Consider the following 20,977-nt stretch of genomic DNA (forward strand, 5'->3'; position numbering starts at 1 on the left):
CTGCCTGGCAGGAACGAGAGAGACGGGGCCGTTGATGAGAGAGCAGGCCGGTCACCCACCTGAGCCAGTATGCCAGCCCAAACCTGGCCAGCGCCAACAGGGGCCTCGCTGGCAGGCAGCCTTCCCAGCGAGGTCGCCAACAAAGACAACAGCCACACAATGCCAGGGCTTATTTTGCAGATGAGAAAGGGCCAGTGACTGTCCTAGGTCGGGATTCTTACACAACATTGTACAGTACTCGCCCTGGGCAACTAGCTTGAACAGAGAAAATATTTCTCAAATCTAACAGCCCCCTACCCGGCCACCGGCCCCTCCTTAGGAGAGCTCTCCGTGCCTTGGTTGGGGGCGCGGCTGGGCAGCCATGAGGATTGGCTCTTTCTTCCTTCGCACCAAGGTACGTGTTTTCTGCCTCTCAGGGGTGAGTCTGAGGACATCAGGGCCCCCTTCCTGTAGGAAGTGGATGTCCTAGAACAGGGACTGTTTTTCACTTGAGTTTCCAGGCGTCTGACAAGTGGTGGCTAGAAAAAGTATATAAAAGCCTTTTATTTGCAAACATCTGCATCAACTGGGAGACTGAACTTTATACAGCTACACTGGCAAAGCTAAATTAAAGGGACAGCAGGAGGGAAAACGGCATCAGAGGATTCTACCCAGAAGCGGCTTTTGTCCTCTGGTGGGATTCCGAATCCCAGCATCCCTCTCCTGGTGACATGGAGTGTGGAGGGGGAGCAGGCGGGGCCCCCGAGTGCTTGAGCCCCACGTGGAGCCTGTGGATGCAGAGCCCCGGTCTCTGATCACTGTGTGACTTGCTTGTGCATTACACACATGTCCTGTCTTTGCTAACAATCACCTCCGTCCCTATCCTCCCCTTCTCTGGGTCAGATAAGTCACCTGTGACAGATAGCTCCCGATGTAAAATTCAGTACTTTATGCACCAAATTCCAATTCCACAGTACAGAGTCATCCCAGCTCAGGCTTTGGGCCATCCAGGTACAGACAGATTGGGTGACAGAGTGTGTCCAAGGCCAGCTGAGGGTGGGGACGCTGGGCACTGGCAGGAGGGCCTGTCCCTGCCCCTCCAGGAAACCGAGTCTGGAAGCTGGCTCTGCAGAGGAAGCCCTTCTCCCCCAGGGCACCGCTCTGGTGGGGGCCAGGGAGCCAGGGCCTGTGGAGAGAGGGGCGCCGCTGGTTCTCCAGCCTCGTTCCCTGTCAGCATTGGCCGAGGACTCCCAGTGAACGGGGCGCTGTGCTGGCTGCCGGGGTGTGGAATGAGCGCGGCGGGAGCAGTGCCGGGAGAAAGCAGACGGTCAGCAAATACCTACTCATCACAGCAGCCAAGGCGGTCATAAGGCTTCGCTCCTTCTAGCAGCGATGGCCACAGTGGTAACAAACAGCTACCATTTATCGAGCACCTACTAGCTGCCAGGCACTGTGCTAAGCACTTTACATCTATTAACTCATTATAACTAACACGGGCATTCATGCCCAGAGCAGGAAATGCCTGGTCTGATCTTCAGACCCGGGCCGGGCCCCAGGCCTTTGCTCTCTGTCTACCTTCTAGCCAAAGAGAGAGCACGGGGCCTGAGTCTCAGCTACCCGGAAGGCAGACAGTGCAAGAGGCTCAGGTGTCCACAGCGCGCCCCTACACACACACGCGTGTGGGCAAGCGCAGCCTTCGAGAACTTCTAAGAGAGTGTGTGCACTCACCGGCATGCCCACCCCCCAACCAACCCGGCCTTCCCCCAGAACTCCTGCCCTGATTATAACCCAGAAGAGTCCGTGTGACTTTGGAATGCTTTTCTTCTTTGGTTTTGGAAAACACTAGTTGTTCCTGTGGGATTTTTTTCCTCCTTTTTATTATCCTGAATAGAGAGATGATTGGGAATCTCTGGGAATGTAATATATTAAGGGCTACGCTGCAGGGCTCCAGGGGCGTCTGGGGCTGCTCCTCCTCCGTGTGGTTTCCCGGCCCAGACGGCGCTCAAGTAGGATGTCAGGGATGGCTGCAGTGGAAAGGGAGAACGAGAGCAGAGAGGGGACTCTGTGGAGAGCCCGCTGGGCCCGGTGGAGCTGGAGCCCAGCTCTGCTATGGCAGATGGCTTCATGGCAGGCCCCGATCCATCCCCGGGCCGGCACAGGCTCATCTGGCACAACCCTCCTGGCTGGCAAAGGCCTCCAGGCACTTGGTCACCTCCTTCTGTGTTGTGTCACCTGTGAGGAGCAGGGAAGGGACATTGGTCCAAGACTCGGGCCAAATTGGCGGGGCAGCTGGAGAAGGTACAGATTTGCTGTGTGGGGAGCTGGGCACAGGGACCCCCTTCTATCAGTCTGTGGGGGTGGGGGGACAGCTCCTTTAGACTCGGTAGCCAGGGAAGGTTCCCGGAACCCAGAAGGGAAGGGACAATCGTGATAAAAACTTGAATGTGAGAAGGAGCCAGCAGTTGGAGAACGAGGGGACAGCAGTTCCAAGCAAACACCAAGGCCCTGAGCGAGGGGCGAGGCTGGTGTGTTGGAGGAGAGAAAGCTTCTGTTCAGCCTGAACTGCACCCTGGGGCAGGGGAGGGGCCCTGAGGTATTGGACACCTGCAGCTCTTCCACCTGCAGCTGGCACATGTCGGTGCCCAGGTGCCCCGACCCCAGGGCTGGTTCTCCATCTCCTTACTCAGGTCCCCGGGGGCTGCCCACCTGGGATCTGTGGTTGGAATGTTGGGAGAACTACCCACTCTGAGCAGCCCAGCTTGGTTTCCTGGTCTCTAAAGAAAAGATCTCCTTCCCTCTCTTGGCTTCCCCTGCTGCCATTGTCCCCCCACCCATCATGGGGTATCTGACGGAGGAGAGCCCTGCACCCAGTGCCTGCTTGGGCCAGCCAGCTGTGGACTCTCCACTCAAAGAAGCATCTAGAAGTTTCCTTGCTGTACCCCATTAGAACGAACTGTCCCTCACTCCTCCTGGCAACTGGCTCACCACCTGCTCCGGCCCCCAGTGGTGGGAGGGCGGACTGACCGCTCCCTAGGCCTCTGTGTACCGTAGACCCGCCTGAGGCCACGTGACTGTGCGGGAGCCCACGCCTGAAAGAGCCTTCGTGTGGGGCAGACAGCAGCGACACCCCACCAGTCTGGGGCTTCCGCGCTCCATGCCCCAGCCTCACCAGACCACAGACCCCTCCCCAGAGACCACAGACCCCTCCCCAGAGACACCAGGCACTCCCACGCCTCCAGGACTTGTCTCAGGCCGCACCCTCTCCTTTAATGTCCTTCTCTTCTTCTGTTCCCGCTGTGCCCTCTCCCGCTCAGTAAGGAGCAGCTCAGCCCCCCTCTCTTCCCAGAAGATTCCCCTCCTTCCCCCGGACTCCAAGGCTCAGCTCCGTGCTTCTGCCACTGGGCATACGTCCCCTGCGCTGGTGTGGAGAGTGCTTGTCTGTGTCACTCTTTCCTTAGAGCAGCGACCCTTGCACGTTAGGGTCAAAACCCATGTGAGCAGCTGGTGAAAGCCGCGGGCCTCCTCTCCAGACCAGTACCCGCCTGCCCACGTGAGACTTTGCGTGCAATCTCAGGGGGCTCTGGAACACAGAGAGCCCACCCGAGGAGCCTAGACTAAGAACTCCTTTATCATTTAAGGTCTTTCTCTGCTCAAGGTCTATGTCATTCATCTTTGGGTCACCTCCTCACCCCAACAACCAACACAGTGCCCGGCACATAGTAGGTCTTCAAAAATAAACCCTTGAGTGGAATAGCATTTCTAATTCTTCCAGTTCTCAGGTGAAAAAAAGGAAAACTACCTGTAATTTCATCACTAAATGAATAGATGTTGGTTGAGTGCCTACTATGTGCAGGCTTTGGGCTAAGCCCTGTGTAAAGATTCAAAGGTACGTGAGATGGGGCCTTTAAGGAGCTGGTCATCTTCTTGGGAAGGCAGGACTCAGAGACCGAATGAGCTCAGTCATTCCACAAGATGGTCAGGGAAAGCTTCTTGGAGGAAGTGAGGCTGGAACTGACCTCGAAACAGAGGTATGGCCTGGCAGGTGTGGGCGAGGAAAGGAGAAGCAGGGAAGTGGGTTGGTGGTGACCAAAGGAGATTTGGTTGACAGAGGAGGCTTAGGATGTGGGCCAGGTGTGGGAAAGCTAGAAGGCCCCCTTAGGTCCAGGCTGGGTGGGCCTTGGAAAGAATGCCAAGGACTGTGGGGGGTAGGCAGCCATAGGGAGATTTCGAGCTGGGAGGGACAGCTACAAGCGAGCTGAGGGAACTAGCATGATGGCACGCATGGGACGGACCAGCGCAGGGAGAGACGGAAGGTGGGGGCGCAGGCGGGGAGGCCATGGTGATTGACCACACACCAGGATCTCGATGGAGGCTGGAAATGAGCACAGCAGAGTGGTGTGGGGGCAGAAGAAAAAGAGACTGGGGACTGGCGATGGGGGCAGAAGGCTAAGGGTCGGGAAACTGGCACTGTGGTGGGACCAGCCTAGGTGACTGGGGACAAGGCGAAAACCAGGAGATGGGGCCAAATGTGGCGCGTGAGCTCTCAGCCCCGCGGGTTTCCAGGTGGGGTGGTCCCCAGGTGGAAGGACTCAGACCTGAAGCTTTCCGGTTTTATGGTCCAGGGCCTGCTTTAAATTGTTAACACTAACAGGTCCCTGAGCAGAGGGTGCTATTGCTGTCCCCAAGTTTTACAAGCGACTTGCCCAAGGCCATGCAGTACCAAATGGGTGTGACTGTAGTACAGGAACCTAACCCTAATGAACCTGCAGTCCCCGTGGTTCAGGTCCAGAGCAGAGTCCCACCTCCGTGGGTACAATCAGGCAAAACATTAACTCATTAAGAGAATCCATATTTTCCCTAAGTCCCTAAAAATATGGAAAGGGACCCAAAGGACAATGCCCGCTGCTTTTCTCAGGTAGCCTTTCTGTCTTCCCTGTGTCTATACCCCCTCTCGCCCCCCAACTCCCCTGATCTGCTCCTCTGCCCAAGTTCCCCAGAGACCCTCTCTCCCACCTTATCCCTCCCTCCTCCTTTTCTCTGCCAATAAGAGGGTCCCTCTCTTCCTCTCCCTCCCTCCCTTTCTTCATCTCTTCCTCCCTTTTCCTCTTGCTTCCTCTCCCTCCATCTCTCCTTTGTTCCCCTCTCCTTCTTCCCTCCCTTTCTCACCTCCTCCTCCCTCCTTCTCTAACTTCTTTCCTCCTTCCCTCCCTCGTCACTCTCCAGTTCATTTTCCTGTAAACCGTCTTTGCCTTTCAAAGCTGAGTCCTTCCCCCTTCCTCCTTCCCTATCCTGGGCTACACATCTACATCACAGAAGCACAGAAGCACACATCTGGCTGAACTGTTCCAAACAGACGCTGGGAGACGGATGGGGGACTGGGCCATTACGGGGTTAGAAGGCCCACTTAGAAGGTCTATGAACCATCCATCCCATGTCAGTGGATGCACACACACACGCACACATATATAAACACGTAAGGGTGTATGCATGTGTATGTATAGAATACATTGTTAGCTAATGGGACAGGAGCGAAGAACTCACGCTATGAACTTGTGTGAGGTTTTCTTTCGTTGAAAATACTCCTGTTTACATGTTTTTTCACCACTGGTGCATATGCCTGTTTCTCTCACTAGATTAGAAAGTCCTTGAAGGCTAAAATGTAGATGTTACTTGTCTAGGGCAATGCCTGACCCGAGAAGTAGGGCCCTGTGTGCAGTTCTCACTCCTACCACACGTGCTTGGCCCTGGGCAAAGTATCGACCTTCCTCTGCCCTCAGTGGTTCTGTCTGTGAAATGGGCTCAACCCTCACTCCCTCCTCGTCCGTGGGCTGTAAGATTGAATGAGACGATGCCTGTAAAGGGCTTAGGACAGTGCCTAGCACACAGAAGGTTCTCAGTGCGCGTCAGCTCCTGTTCATTATTTGTGTAAAATTATTACGACTCATGAGATATGGGCTAATTATTCTCACAGCAACCTAGTGAGGAATGGGTGAGGTTTCATGTGCATTTTTTCAGGTGAGAAATGGAGGCACAAGGCTCTTAGTTGGCTGCCCAGGGTCACTGACCTGAGCAGGAGTGAAGATCCACCCTGGCTGGGATTTCTGCCGGGGCTCTTCTGCTCCTCCGAGGGGCTTCATGAGAGCTCCCCAACCCCACCCCAGAGCGGGCAGCAGCTCTCTGGGGAGGCGGAATCATATTTCACACTGAGTTCCCGGAACGTCATTGCATCTCTTCTGGTAAAAGAAATCTCGGCGTTTGAGTCACACGGGAAAGCTCAGAGCACTCTCTCTTTTTCCATCACGAAAATACCTGTGCCATCTCCACGGCGCAGCGCTGTTCTCCCTGCGCTTCATGTGGCTTCTGAAACAGACAGAAACAAGCTTGCTCTCCGGCCTGTGTCTACCCGAGAAGCCTCAGTGCTGGTTGGTGATGGGTCAGGAAAGGTGACCGGTGAAGGCCTCCTGCTCCCGCGCCCAAACCTAAGTCTGGGAGGGGGCTTCTGCTGGGCAGGGCATGTAAACCTGCCACATGCCAGGGCCGGGGCTCTCCAGCTCCGCAGCCCAGGCCCAGCCCTGCCTTGTCCCCTTGCCTGCCCAGATTAATATAGCTTGAAACTCCTCCACTAAAGACCATCCAATTCTGCAGCTCCATTTTGCAGATGGGGCAAAATAGGCCCCATGTGGCCCAAATAGGAAAGGGACTTACAGAGGGGATGACGTGGCAGACCCAGGAGGGGCACGTGCGGTTTTCTGAGTCACAGTTCAGCGCTCTCTGCATCGCACCGGGCTGCCTCACCCCGCATGGCCAATCCGGGGCCTCACTTTCCCTTGCTCAGTTGGTCAGTTAGTCATTTCACAAATACTTCTGAGCACTGGCACCCTGGCAGCTTGTGCCCAGCACAGCAAGGTTGGATACGAAGGTGAGCAGATGCAGGGCTTTCAAACCCGGGCAGAGATCACATCCCTGGTTGGAGAGGGCAGCTCCTTAATTCCCAGGGCTTCTTACAGCCCTATGTGTGGGTCAGAGGCGTGATGGGGTGGATGACTAAGGTGGCGTCTGGTCCCCCCAGCCCAGAGACCCTGCTCTGTGGGGGGCAGGGGCAGGTGGCACCACACCCCGCCAGCCCCTGGCTGCCCGTCCCGCCGCCACACAACATTCGTCCTTTACCGTACTCAGCCTCCTTCCCCTTCCTTATCTGCAGGCCGGGCCTCGGTGGCCTCCTGTCACTGCCAAAGACCCCTCTAAATGGGTGAGTTAGGATACTTTGGGTCGAAAATAATAGAATGGCTTATGAGAGAACAACTAACAACTGGCCCACCAATTAAGAAGTCTAGAGGTACAGCTGCAGGTGAGGCTTGATTCAGCAGCTCAGGTGCCGTCCCTGGCTTCTCCTCATATGTTCACTCTGTCCTGCCGTGTGGTCTCCACTGTAGACTCCACAAAGCCGCCCCCTTACCTCGCCAGGCAATGGTGGTAGCGGTGAATTCTTTGCACCCTCCCGCCACACCTGACCTGGGAGCAGCCCGAGACCCCAGGTGTGCCTGTGTGGTCTCTTCCCTGAGCAGCCACCCAGGTCCTGGAGGAGCTGCTCTCTCCCCAGCCCCAGCTGGATCACATGCTCATCCCTGAAGCAGTCACTGTGACTAGGAGAATGCAGTGTTCTGATTGGCCGAGGGGCTCCTGGGATGAGAGTGAATTCCCCAGAAGGAATTACCTGTTGGTGTTGGTTTTGGTTCTGGTTCCGGACTCAGCACATCCAGAGAGCTGCTGCTACCCACCCCAGCCCCCAGCCCCAGCCCCTGACTTCAGCCCTTTCTGGGTATTCTGACCCCTACTCCCTCAACCTCCAGCCTGGGCCTCAGTTTCCTCAGCTGCAAAATAGGGATGATTCTATACTTACGATAACCAAATGCAGCATGCTGCTTCAGACGTGGCACGAACGCGGTGCTGCCGCTGACCTCCACAGGCCCTTTCTGGCCCAGACAGCCGGCATGCATCGCCCAGCTCTGGAATTCTGGGTCTCTCGCCGTCCTCCCTCCCTGCTCAGCCCAGGAGTGCTGCTGCCCTGAGAAAAGATGAGCACTGGGAGCATTTGCCCTGTTGGACTCCCCTCCCCTGATATCTCTGGTCTGAGGTCCCCAGGGCACAGTCCTGAAATAGCTCACTGCCAAATTAGGCCCAGCTTTTCCAGCTCTGTAGACGTGCCCCCTCCCCCTTCTTCCCCAGCCCTCCGTCTTCCTTCCTTTCTCCTTCCTGTCACACTTCCCTGCCTGGTGCAGATACCAGCTGGTCCCCCCGTGAGAACTGGCCAAGGAGAGGAAGGCTCTCTCCCGGCCCGGCCCGGGGTGGATGCTGGGAGCCTGGGCCCGGCTGGAGGCTCTGCTGCTGTTTCCAGGGTCTGCATGGCGCACCTGGATGGTAAAGTACCCTGACCCCCAGATAACACCCCCCACCCCCCCACCCAGAATCAAGTCCTAGAGTTTGGCTCTGAGGCCAGAGCCGGGGACTCTGATGCCAAAGCATGGTCGCTCAGCCTGTTGGCAGGTGAGGCCACAGTGCTGACAGCCACGAGGCCTGGTCTGCCTGGTTGAGGCTTATTCTGTGCCCTTCACTGGCTCCTGGGGCCTTGCCAGCCACAGGGACAAGTGGGTGGAAGAGGCTCCATTGTCACCGTCAGGAGCGTGCTGGGAAGCAAGCCCAGAGCACGCCCTTGGGCAGCAAGTCCTAGTGGTTTCCAGGCTGGGTGGGAGGGGAGAATCAGGCCTGCCCTCTGGAAGGAGGCTGGTTCCTCTCGGGTAAAGGGGGTGGGGAAGCAGGAAGCTGCCACATGGCCTGGTGGGGTGGGGGTGGGGGGAAGGCCAGTATGGGGTCCGTCTTCACTCACTGCAGCTCTGGCACTGGAGGGGCAGGGGCCTGTTCTTCCTAGGGCCCCTGAATCTCAGCATGGGGGGGCTGGGCTCATTGGCAGGTGAGGGCCCACCCTGACCCAGAGGAGTGCTAGGCTGCAGCCCCATGGCAGAACACTGGCCCCTCGCAGGAAAGCTGGGCTCCAGAGCCAGCCCGGCTCCCTCTGGCTGCGTGACCTCAGACAAGTCCCTTGTCCTGCAGGGTCCTACAGAGGAACCAGCTAGCTTCTAAGATCCCCCCTCCACCCACCCCCACCATTTCAATTCTATCAGTTCTTCTGGCAGAACTTAATTGCTAAGTTTAGTTGATTGCCCAACACAGGGCTCTTCCTTCGTAGCCAAAAGAAAAGGAAACTCATTTCAGAGGCAGGGCCTGTGCACGCAGTTGGAGGCTGACTTGTCTCCAGGAGGGAGCTGGTGTTGGGACCGCCCACAGCCGGTGAGCGCCTGAGGTGGCTCCCACTGGAGGGAGCCCTCTGTGCACCCCCTCTGCCCCCCACACCGGGACCTTTGGGCATGGTGCCAGCCCGATGGACCACTGAGCCATGGGGATGACACCACTAAATCGGGCAGAAAAACACTGTCAAGTGCTGCCGTTGCTGCATCTGTGTCAAGGGTAACTGTGTCTCGGGGTGGCATGGGGAGATGATGGCCCATGTGAAGCTGTCAGGTTCGGTCTGATCAATCTGGAAGGCTCCCGGGGTGGTGGGGAGAGGGAAGGTGGATTTCGGGAGCTGTTTGCTTGATGAGCATGAGGAGGCAGAGCCCAGGGAGCAGCTGGGCGTGGGGCTGTGATGCCTTTGGGCACTGTCGCAAGCATGATGTACACGTTTCAGTGACCAAGCCCGGAGCACATAGGCAGAGGTCCCGGGTCACCCTCCGAACACCTGGAGCTCAGAGCAGTGAGAGGCGCAGCCACCGAGCAGCCGGCAGACCCTTGTAGTGCTCTCCCCACCCTGGTCAAGCCCCCAGACAGCTGCAATGCGCTTGCTCCCCCATTATCTTCGTGCTGGGCCAGAGCCAGCCTGAGCCTTTACAAATGCATACAAATGCATGTCTAGTCCCCTGCTTAGAAGCCCTAGTGCCGCCCTTGGCCCTCCGGATAGGGCCCCGCAGCCCTGGTCTGTCCTCCTGCCCCAGGGTGTGCTTCTGAAGCTGTAAATGCTGCAACCTCACCACCCCAGGGCTTTGCGGAGGACATCCTCCTCCCTCCCCGTGCCCGCCTCAGAATTGGCCTCCACTGCCCCCTCCTCTGGGAAGCCTTCCCTGCCCACCCCCCAAACTGGGCTGGGCCTTTGGTTCAGCCACTCCCAGAGCCCTGGGGCTCACTCTAGGGCCTTGTAACAATCAGAAACGAGTGTGCACAGCTGTTTGATCAGCGTCTGAAGACCACCAGCACGGAGCGCTCCCAGCACACTCACCGCATGGCAGCTCCACCCCGGTGCCTCCTCAGAACAACCTCAGGAGATACCGGCATTCTGTCTGCCCTGTGGGTAAAGCGGAGCCAGGATTTGCCCTCGGTGTGTCTGACTGTACATGGCTCGTGAGCAACAAGTCTGCCCCTGCTGTCCTGCAGGGTGAATGTCTGCTCTGGGAGGGGCCCCGTGTCGTTGAAAAATACTAAGAAAGCGTTGGTGCCTCCCTAGGACTACGTCCCCGTCCCCGTGTGGTAGCAATAGAAGCGCATTGACGCTGCAGAATACGCCCGCACCCCCGGCCCTCGCTGTAACGAACACCCTAAGATCTCAATGGCTCAGCTCAGGACAGGAATGGTTCTCGGTCAGCTCACAGTGCAGAGGGAAAGATGTGGGGTGGGGTGCTCTGGGGCGTGCCTTCAGGGTCGGGAGCTGGCTCCTTCTCTCTGATCTCTGGCTTTGCCAGCCCCTCCGCCTCAGGGTCTCCTGCTGGACTCTTGGCGTCAGGCCAGCAGACAGAGGAAGGACACATGGAGGGCTGTCAGGGAAGTTTGGGGGGCCAGGACACACTCCTTTGGCCAGAACTTGGTCACACCTGACTGCAAGGGGTTCTGGGAAATGTCCAGCGGCGACCTCAAGAAGAAAAGTCAAAATGCTCTTGTCCACAGGGGGCCAAACCAACATAAAAATACCCGACACTGGAGTGACTCTAGGTGCCTCCCATCGCTGCCCCTCCCAGGTCCCCTGCCTGGTGGTAGATTCTTGCTGCTGTCTCTCTCCAAAACACCCGGGTACTTTATGGTGACCAAGCTTCAGACACACCCCAAGTACGGACCATTTGATCATCTGTTCATCTGTGGTGGGCATTGGGGTTCTTCCCATTCTAGGGCCACTATGAATAACAGCGCTGGAACACCAATGGGCAGGATATCGTGGGGACCTGCGATTTTACTTCTCTTGGGGGACACCCGGGAGTGGAACTCCCAGGTCATATGGTGAGGGTTAACTCGATGACAAGTGCCCAGGCTGCCCTCCAAAGTGGTCATGCTATTCAGGACGCGGGAGAGTTCCTGCTGCCACACGCTGTCCTGGGCACCTGGCGTCATCCCTTCCGTGTTAGCTCTTCCCGTTCACAGGGAGTGCCGTTCCTTGTGCTTTTCATTGCCTTTCCCTGATGACTGCTGATATTTAGCAACTTTTAATGTGCCTTTTGGTCCTGCACCTTCTTTTGTAAAGTACCTGTTCACATCTTCTGTTCTTTTCTCTTAATGGGTTGTTCGCCTTTTTATTAATGAGTTGTGAGAGTTTTTTAAAGATATATCCTGGGTACAGGTTTGTTGTCGTCAGACAGATGTATTGTGGGTATTTTCTCCAGTCTGTGGCTTGCCTTTACCAGGAAGGTTTTTAAGTGGATTAACTACTGCACGTTGATGTGTTGCCTCTCAAGCTCCCACCTCTGAGTGTCCGGGACCCTTTCTAGTTATTTCGCTTTGGCTGTGCGGTGTCCTTCTCTGCAGGGAAAGCAGTAGTGTGCCGTAAAAGGGGAGCCAGTGGCCTCTGGGGTCAGGGAGTCCTGGGTCCAAGTCCCAGCCCCACGGCTTCGCCTCTGCCCCCAGAGTCCCGCTCTCCTGGTGTGTGAAAGGGGGACGATAACTAATCATCTCCTCGGGCCGCTGTGCAGATTACAGGAGATGATGACTGTGAAGCACCGAGTGAGCGCGCGGAAAAGCTGAGCTGTACCTCGTGGCACTCGGGTCCCTGAGGCCCGTCAGCACCCCAGCCCCGACCCGGGCCGCACAGAGCTGGCTTCTCCTAGCTTCCTTCTTTATGTCTCGAACACCACCTTCCTCCAAGTTACTCAGGCCAAAAACCTGGGACTTCTCCTGCCCTTCCTGTGTCCCACTTCCTGTTCCAGAATGGCTCCCACCCCTTCCCATCTCAGCCCAGGCCCCTGCCCCGGCAGGCCTCCTTACTTCCCCAGTGCTGCCAACGCAGTCTCCCTGCCTTCGGCCCTGCCCCCCCCCCTCATCCTCTACCCCATGTGCCGTGGCCACCATTGCTAAAGAAATCAGAAACACAGGGCCCCTGCTGTGAGTGTTTGGGGGACCCCTCGGTGAGGGCAGGGCTCTGCTGTCACTAGCTTCTCTGGTTATAAATAACAGGCTCTATTCTTAGCCCACCAGCAGTCAGTGCCCGCCCCCACCTTCAGAGCCGCCTCGGCCGTCCTCACTGGAGACAGGCCATGCCTTGGCCTTTGGCAGGACCCATTCCTTTGATACGTGATCAGAAAACTCAATTAAAAAACCAATTACTGATTTCCTGAGCTTTACAAGGGAGACATGAAAGTTTGATTAAGTTTGAATTCCTCTTTGGCTGATTGCCAGCCAAGGCCAAGTGGACTTGTGGGAAATTTTCATTGTTGATTCTGTTTTGTTTTGTGGCTGTGCTCTTGGTGGGTGGGGGGCACATTGATTTTGTGTTCTGGGGTCCCCCCCAACTTGCTGAATGGCTGTTCCCGTTGTGATGCATGAAATGTAAATCCCCCCAAAGACCCGTTGCCAGGGTGAGGGGCTCCAGAATGGAGCTCAGCTAAACAAAGCCCTTCAGTCTGGAAGCAGAAGCATTTGCTCCCCATGCAGAGTGGGGTTGGAGGGCCCCAACAAGGCTGCATTCAAGGGCGCCGCATGAACAGGCACACACCGAGTGGCTCGCTGGTCGCTCTGCAGCAGCCTCCGTAGTGTGTCTGGGCTCTGACCGCCGCCAGCCCCCACCCAAGGATCCAACGTGCCATCTCTGAGGCCGAGGATCAAGGGGTCAAACAACTACAGCCCCTCGGGAGGTTCCTCTGCCCAGGTAGTCACCTCTCCCCAGAGCCTACTGGGCCCCAGCAGCGAGGGCCCAGGGCAGGTGGGGGCCAGAAAGCAAACGTCTGTCTCCAGCCAAAGCAGTGGACCTTTTCAGATGCTTCTGGGAAACCACGCAGAGCCCGTGCTGGGCCTGACCGGGCTCTGGTCAGAGTCTGAAGGCGTTCTGGAAGCCGAGTTTCTTCTCCAGGGATAAAGTGAGAGAACCTCGCTTCTTTGGAAGCTGTCGCCACCCCAGAACTCTCCCTACAAGGGGCACATTATCCAAGGGTGGAGCTGGGGCCCCACTCATACGTGTCTCTCCTGTGCTGAAAATGCCCCACGTGGCGAAGGAGCCCTTCAAGTTTTAAAGACTTTTAGGTCTCTAGGAATCCTGGTTCAAGTACTGATGCCCCTGATGGGACAAGCATCTCCCAGTGGGAATTCGCCATCATCTGACTGAGAAAACAGCCCCTAGGAAAGGACGTGGGATTGGGGTGGGGTCAGGTAAACCCCACCTGCCTCCCAGCGAAGTCAAGGCCCCGCCCCAAGGTGACCCCTCACCCCAGAAAACGTTCACATGTGGGGTGTCCATGTGGTGCCCCGCACCTGACAAGCACGCACAGCCGGCCCCTCACCCACACAGCAGCCTCACAGAGGGCCCACCTTCACCCCCAGTTGCAGAGGAAGCTACCGAGGCTCAGAGAGGCCCAGTGCCTTGCCCAGCGTCGCACTGGTGGTGAGTGCAGATTCTGGACTTGGACCTGAGACTTCCGAATCCATCACAAGTCCGCTTCCTCTGCACACACAGAGGCCGCGGGCACTGTGCCCCCGCTTCTTTGATTGGCTTGCTTGCTTGTGTGTTTTTTTTTTAATAAGGTGAGCATTTTTTCTAGGTTTGAATTTGGGTTGTTTCCCGTGGGTTGTTTTTTTGTTTTTTGGTGTTTTTTTTTTTTTAAGAAACTGTTAGAGCTTCCTGGTGGAGTTGTAATTAGGAAATTCTAGGTTAGTCATCTAGCCAGAACTGACAAATAACCAGGCAATGCTGGGTAGAGCACGTTCTCCACCTCTTTAGAAATTCAGGTTTTGCTACGTTAAGGGAGAGGAAGATGGGAAACACATGTGCGGCTGTGCTGGGCCCGGGAGGGCGGGTTCCCTCCTTTATGTAGAACTAGACAAGTTTTTAAAAAGTTATCTTCGTGTAGGACAGTTTTTTCATATGTGCAGACATGAGGTAGTATGGCAAGGGGGGAATAGGGGAAGGAGGACACCGGGCCGGGGGCCCAGGATTTGGCAGAAAGGGGATTGGTGCCCGGGGGGGGGGGGAAGGGTTCCTGTAGCAGGTGCCTGGACAGACCTACTGTCGCCCCCTCCACCTGTAGCAGGTGCACTGCCGGGTGACCGTGGCGACAGCAGGGCACTGGCAACTCCCAGTGCACGGAGCACCGCAGGCCAGGCTCTGGGCCAGACACTGGTGTTCCTGCTCTATCCTAAGTGGCACCCCTCCTTTTAGTGGGGGCACGTGTACTTTAACGAGTCCAGAAAACAAGTCTGTAGCCCATCTGGCCCGTGATTGGCCAGATATTAGAACAAGACCAAAGTGTAGGGTTTGCTTTTTTTTTTGAGTCAAATTAAAGAAACATATATTATGCACAGAAGGCCAGGGGTCGTAGACGGATGGGGCAGGAATTATGAAAGCAGAACAGAAAGGACTGAGGTTTGGGAAAGCTTGCCAGATCCGTATGAACTAGGGAATGTGATTATGCTGGTTTTACAGAAAAGGAAGCTGAGGCTCAGAACGATCGAGTGACTTGCCCATGGTCACACAGCTGACAGGTGGCTCAGGGCCCAAGGCCCAGGAGAACATTCACACCTCCACATTCCAGGTGAAGCCCTTGGTGCTGGCGTGGGGTCGGCCAGCCTTCCCTGGACGCTGCATTGGAGAAAGCAAGCTTTTCTGGCTCCTGGTCAAGGCTTCTTGGAGGCAAATCCTCTCTGGGGAGGTGGGGCCAGGGCCTGCTTCCTCCAATCAGCCGCTTCCTATTCTCTCAAACTGAAGCCTTTTCAGAAAGGGCCCCTGTGAGAGCTCTGAAGGCCCTGGAGCTCCTCAGCCAGCTCCACCCACCCCCAAAGTGCCCTGCTCTCCTAGCTTTCCTTTCTTCCCTGGTCTCTCCCAGCTCCTCCTTTCATCCTTTCTTTCTTGTCTCTGAATCACTTTTTCCAATAAGCTGTCGACCTGGTCTATCGAATAACTCCTTGAATGATTTCGGAAAGCCTCCCTCTGATAACGGAAGTCTCAGAGATGGAAACACATTTACATTTACGGGGGCCCAACGTTTCAGAATATTATTAAATTTGCCTGGGGAGCGAGCAGAGTGGCCTCTTCCACACAGTAGAAACCGTGAGGGAACCGATCTTCAACGGGACGGAGATGGTCCCACCAGCCACTCTTTCGGGCTCGTTATTCACTGGGAGAAGCCGCCCAGCCGACCCAGGTGGTCAGAACAAGTCTTGCGTCTTCAAAGCCATTCGGGGCCCCGTGTTTTACGTTGGCCAGCTTCCCAGTTAGGAATTCTGGGGCTGCAACCTCAGAAAGAAAAGGCACAGCCCACCCGCCAGCCTACCTGCTGTCGGCCCCGAAGCCCAGTAACTGATCTCATCACTGCGTGTTGAGTCCTCACCCGACCTGCATCCCCAACTTTCTGTTTATGGCTTGCGCTGGCATTTCCCTCTTCTTACATGTCCCACATTATTAAAAACAGCTGCTTTATAGTTAATTGAATGAATCATGGAAAAAATACTTATTTCTGTCTATAAATAACTCCACCTAAAATAAATAAATTTTTTTTAAAATTCCACCTAAAATTCTTCTGGGAAAATAAAGCACTGTGACGAGCCCCCCCCCCCCCCGCACGCACCTCGTGCACGTCACCTTGACCCCCAGCCTCGGCGTGCTTACCATCCGGCACCATCTCTGGAACTCCCCCTGGCCTGACGCAGGACCTCCAAGGTCAGTCAGCAGGGTCCGTGGAGAAGGGCCACAGGAGTGGTAAGTGGCCCTGGACCACTACTTCTGCCACTTCCAGACAGGTTCACACGGTGGCGTCCCGCCTTTGGCGTGCCCAGCTCTGTGCCCGTCCCATGTCCGGAGTGGGGCACACTGGGGAAGACACAGCCCCTGCCCCACACAGAGCGATCCGAGGCTTGTTTTCAAGACTGACGCCCAGGCGCCTACTCGGCAACTAACTGGTGCAATTCAGAGTCCAATGTAGGACCTCAAGAGGGGAGCCAGGTGTGGAGTTGGGGCAAAGTCTTCCCAGAGCAGAGATGCTCAGGTGACAGGTGTGCCCAGGGATGCCTCTCCTGTGTTTGCTGAAGGTGCTGACCAGGTGCATGGCTCTCTATGTAGACCTGACGTGGGAAAGGGGGGCGGGGAGACCATCCTAGAGGAGGCCAAGCCTGAGTCAGCATCTTGGGCGCTGAGACCTGGGGTAGGGGTTTCACCCCCTGGGGCCAGAGAGCCCCTCCTGGCTCTCTTAGTGTCTGTGTGCTTGTTGCAATGTCGCCAGTGTGATGGCCGACGGTGACCTCGGAGACGGTCAGATCCAAAGAGTGGCACAGCTGTGGCTTGGGTGCCACTACTGACCGCCAGCCCTGTCCCGGCATCACTGTGGCTCCGTCACTAAGCCTGGCCCCCGAGACCCTGTGGGGCGGGCAGCCACCGCAGTGGGTCAGGGCGGGCCCTCAGGCTGAAGCCAGCACATGTCCCTAGTCTACCCAGGGCAGCTCCCTCACATCACAGAGCCCGGCAGGGAGGTGACCCGGAAGGCCACAGAGGAGAGACCACCTGTACTGCTCCCAAGGCATCTAACCCCCAGGTGCAGTGCTTTTTGGCTCTTTCCCGTCCAAGTTCATTCATTCAGCAAGTGCTAACTGAGCACCTGCTGTGTGCTCGACCTGGTGGTGGGTCCTAGACATGAGGGGGAGCCTGACACAGGGGCTCAGGTCCAGCGGAGAGACTGGGAAAGGTTCCCTGGACGGCTAGAGAGTTACGCACAGTGCCTCCCTCGTGGGGCGGGGCGGGCAGCGGTCCTGCAACCCGGACTGTGCGAGCCTCTCGTCCACCCCCCACTTGATGCTCAGGGGCTTTGCCCACCATGCTGGACACGTGTGTTCTCTTTGCTCCTTGCCGAAGGCCTTGCTCCAGATTCCAGTCTTGTCCCCAGAAAGCCAGCATACTGGAGATGTTCACCATTTGTTCAGTGGGCTCAGGGAGTCGCTGATTTTCCGTTAATGAGAGTTTTTATTGTTCAAATAAGGGCCATATTAGACGCATAGAACTTAACATCATGTTTTAACTTTTTGAAGGCTGGCTTTCCTGTCCATCATGTGTAACAAGAGAAGACTGGTTCCTCCCACCCGCTGAGGGGAGGAGCCCACGTGGGCATAATTACAGAGTTAGGCTCAAAAGTCCATTTCTCAGATCCTTTTCTTTTAAATGCAAGTGATAGATAGATAGATAGATAGATAGACAGATATCACCATATATATTGCCCCAACCTGGAACCGACCAGGGACCAAACCTGCATCCCAGGCACGTGCCCTGAGTGGAAACAGACCCTGCAGCCTTTTGGTTTATGGGACAGCACTCCAGCCAACTGAGCCACACTGGCCAGGGCTTTTTTTTTTTTTTAAGTGCAGGCAAACATTCTCCACTTTCCTGTAGTTCATGTTCTTTATCCCATTTTCATTTATGACATTACAAACCAGACAGATTCTCAAAAAGGAATATTAGAGGGTCTGGAATTAGATAATACAAGTCCCTCCACCCGCTGCGAACAGCCCTATATGTGCGTGATGCGGTTTCAGAATTTCACTGACCGCCCACCTCAGACTGCGGAGCTGGCCTGTCCCTGTCCCTGTCCCACTGCCCACGCTTGCACGCCTGGGGTTGAGTCCATGTTATTCAGCTGACACAGGCAGGCACCGAGGGAGGGTGCCCTCTTCTCCAGTTGCTCCAGGGCACCCAGGGCAGCCTCCCGTTTCTGTTCACAACCTGACGGGCTCAGCTCCCCTCCTGACGGAGCTGCCCTGTAACCCAACACTCCCGGGCTTCCTCCCGCTGAGCCAAGCAGAGACCTTGAGGACAAGCTCTGGGCAGGCTCTTCCCCCGGCCTTCCCACGACAAGGAGGTGGCCCTTGGTGCTTCCCTCCACGTACGGCCTAGAATTCATTCATCGCTTCTTTCCTTCCACAAGCAGCACCTGGTAAACGAATTGCTGTAGTCAACACAGCAGACACAGGCCCTGCCCTTGCGGGCCTCACGCTCTCCCTAGGAAGAGACAAATTAAGATGACATTTTAGTCTATGAGGAAACAAACAGATCTAATTACACCTCATGGTAGGTGCTGTTAAAGAAAAGAAAGCTGGCATGGGATCAGCGGGGGGCACCTGCTTTAGACAGGGGAAGGGTGCTATCAGGGAGAACTTTTTCTGGGGGTTTTATTTAAACTGAGACTGGACAAATAAGGAGCCAATCTCACAAAGATGTTCGGCGGCAAGACAAGCCAGTGCAAAGGCCCAGAGATGGAAATGAGGTTGTCAAGTATGTACAAAGCCTAGAAAGGGAACAGGGTAGCTGGCAGGTGGCAAGTGAAGGCAAGGTGCCGCAGGGTGAAGTTCAAGGGGAGGTAGGATCCAGGCCCCAAGGAGAGCCCCATTGAGGGCTGTATCAGTTTGCAGGGCTGCCATAACTAAGGACCACAGGCTGGGTGGCTCCTACAGCAGGAACTGATTTTCTCACAGTTCTGGAGGCTGAAGTCCGAGACCGAGGTACCCTGAGAGTGCGTTTCTCGGGGGGCCTCTCTCCTTGGCTGGTGGACGGCTGTCTTCTCCTCGTCTGCTCATGTGGTCTTCCCTCTGCCTGTGGCCTAATCTCCTCTTATGAAAACACCGGTCCTTATGGAATAATGAGGCCCGATGACCTCATTTTAATTTCATGACCTCTTTAAAGGCCCTGTCTCCAAACGCAGTCACATTCCAATGTACTGGCGATTAGGGCTTCAACACATGAATTTTGGGGGACACAATACCACCCATAACCGGGACCTTCCCTGACCTACTACTCTCTGAGAACGGGGTAGGTTTGTGGGTGCAGGTTCAAAGTGCCTGGAGGCCAGAGGAGACTGTGCCCTCTGTTGGAAGGCATGATTAGCGAGTGTTTAGGGGTGTCAGAGACATCGTGGTACCGAACTGAGACTTTCTCACCCACCATTAGTCGGAATCCTTGACAGAGAATTGGAGCGTGGCTCGGTTGGTTGAGTGTTGTCCTGCAAAGTGAAAGGCCGCCTGTTCGATTCCCGGTCAGGGCACATGCTTGGGTTGTGGGCCATTCCCCTGTTGGGGAGTGAGTGAGAGGGAACCAAACGATGCTTCTCTCCCTCTCCTTCTCCCTCCCTTCCCCTGTCTCTAAATAAATAAATAAGTTTTTGAAAAGAAGAAGAAAGAGAATTGGAAACCTTCCCAGCGTACTTCAGTGGCGTTGACGCGGGGTCCCCAGTGGCCCCCACTTAGGGACCGTCTCCTCCAGCTGTCAGGGCAGGGCAGCCAGTGGGGAAGAGAGAGACAAGCTGAGTGAGGAAGAGGGCTGGGGAGGGAAGTTGGGGTCCTGGCCAGGCACACCCAGGCTCCCCAAGGGGAAAGAGAAGCCCAGCAGTGTCGTGTGGAATGAAATGCGGGAGAGCACCTCCACGCCCCCTCAGACCGGTGTGTTTTCAGCCTCCAGAGCCAGCAGGCAGCCAGCCCCAAACTGCTAGCGGGTTGAGGTGTCTGCAGACCCGCAGGTCAGCCTCAAACGTTCCCTCCACCTTATGCTGGAGATAAAAATAACTCCAAGGAGGGAAATGTCCTAGAGAAATTACCTTGAAATTCAGAAAACATGAAACCAGGCTCCATCTAATTAAGATGACATTTTAAAGGGGGGGGGTGTGCTTAGGGGAGACCTGAGTGGCATTTTAAATTGCAAGCTGAGTGTGCAGCCTTCTCTAATTTTGGTTCTGAGCAAAGTTCCCAATTGGAACTGAAGGCCCGACTTCAAAGGCACTGCCTACTGCTGGCCAGCAAAGGGGGTGAAAGGAGCAGCGTGGGGCCTTGGGGACAATGTGGCCCGACTGGAGCAAAGGCTTGGGGGCCGCGGGGGGCCGCAGCCCTTGGCAGCCTGCTGTGCCTTTTAGGGGATCAGTGGAGCCGCTCCTGGGAGGACAGCTAATTGAGGCAGTGGCCTTGTCCTTGGAGAGTGAGCTTTTGTCCACCCCGGCCCATCTTGGCAGCACTCACGGGGCAGAGCTCTGGCCTGGGCTGGTCCCAGGCACCCTCCCATCGCAGTCTCCCCTGGTGCCAAAGAAGTAGGACCTCCCGGGAGGGGCCTTCTCCCTCTGAGGAGCCTGTGAGGCCCAGCAGGTGGAGAAGGCCTGCTCCCTCCCTCCCAGACTCAAGGAAGAGGCAGCCCCAGTCCCTTTCAACTTAGCAGGCAGGTGTGTGGGCCTCCATCTGGCCCAGGGAGACACCCAAGGCGCAGGATACTATTCTTCTGCTCCCTGGGAAAAGCAGGGAAAGCAGCCCCAGGTGTGTGAGGAGCTAGCTACCGTGGAGACTTTAGAGAGGAAGGGTCAGAGTTCAGACCTTTTGGGAAGCAAATGACCATTCTTGGGAATTAAAGGAGCTGCCCTCAGGGTCTGCAGCTTGTGGGACGGGAAGCACAGAACTGTGGGTAGAAAGAGGCTGTGTGTCCCCTCTGATTTCTTGGGTATGACTGTTTAGGATAAGGCAATTTTTT

At 56.0% G+C, this 20,977-nt stretch overlaps 1 protein-coding gene across 2 annotated transcripts in view; it reads left to right on the plus strand.

Moving 5' to 3' along the window:
- The window catches only part of GNAO1 (G protein subunit alpha o1), a 130,180-nt gene that overhangs the window by 75,168 nt on the left and 34,035 nt on the right, over positions 1-20,977 (plus strand). The window lies entirely within an intron of this gene.

The sequence above is a fragment of the Desmodus rotundus genome, chromosome 12 (assembly GCF_022682495.2).
Source record: "Desmodus rotundus isolate HL8 chromosome 12, HLdesRot8A.1, whole genome shotgun sequence".
Classification (NCBI taxonomy): Eukaryota; Metazoa; Chordata; class Mammalia; order Chiroptera; family Phyllostomidae; genus Desmodus; species Desmodus rotundus.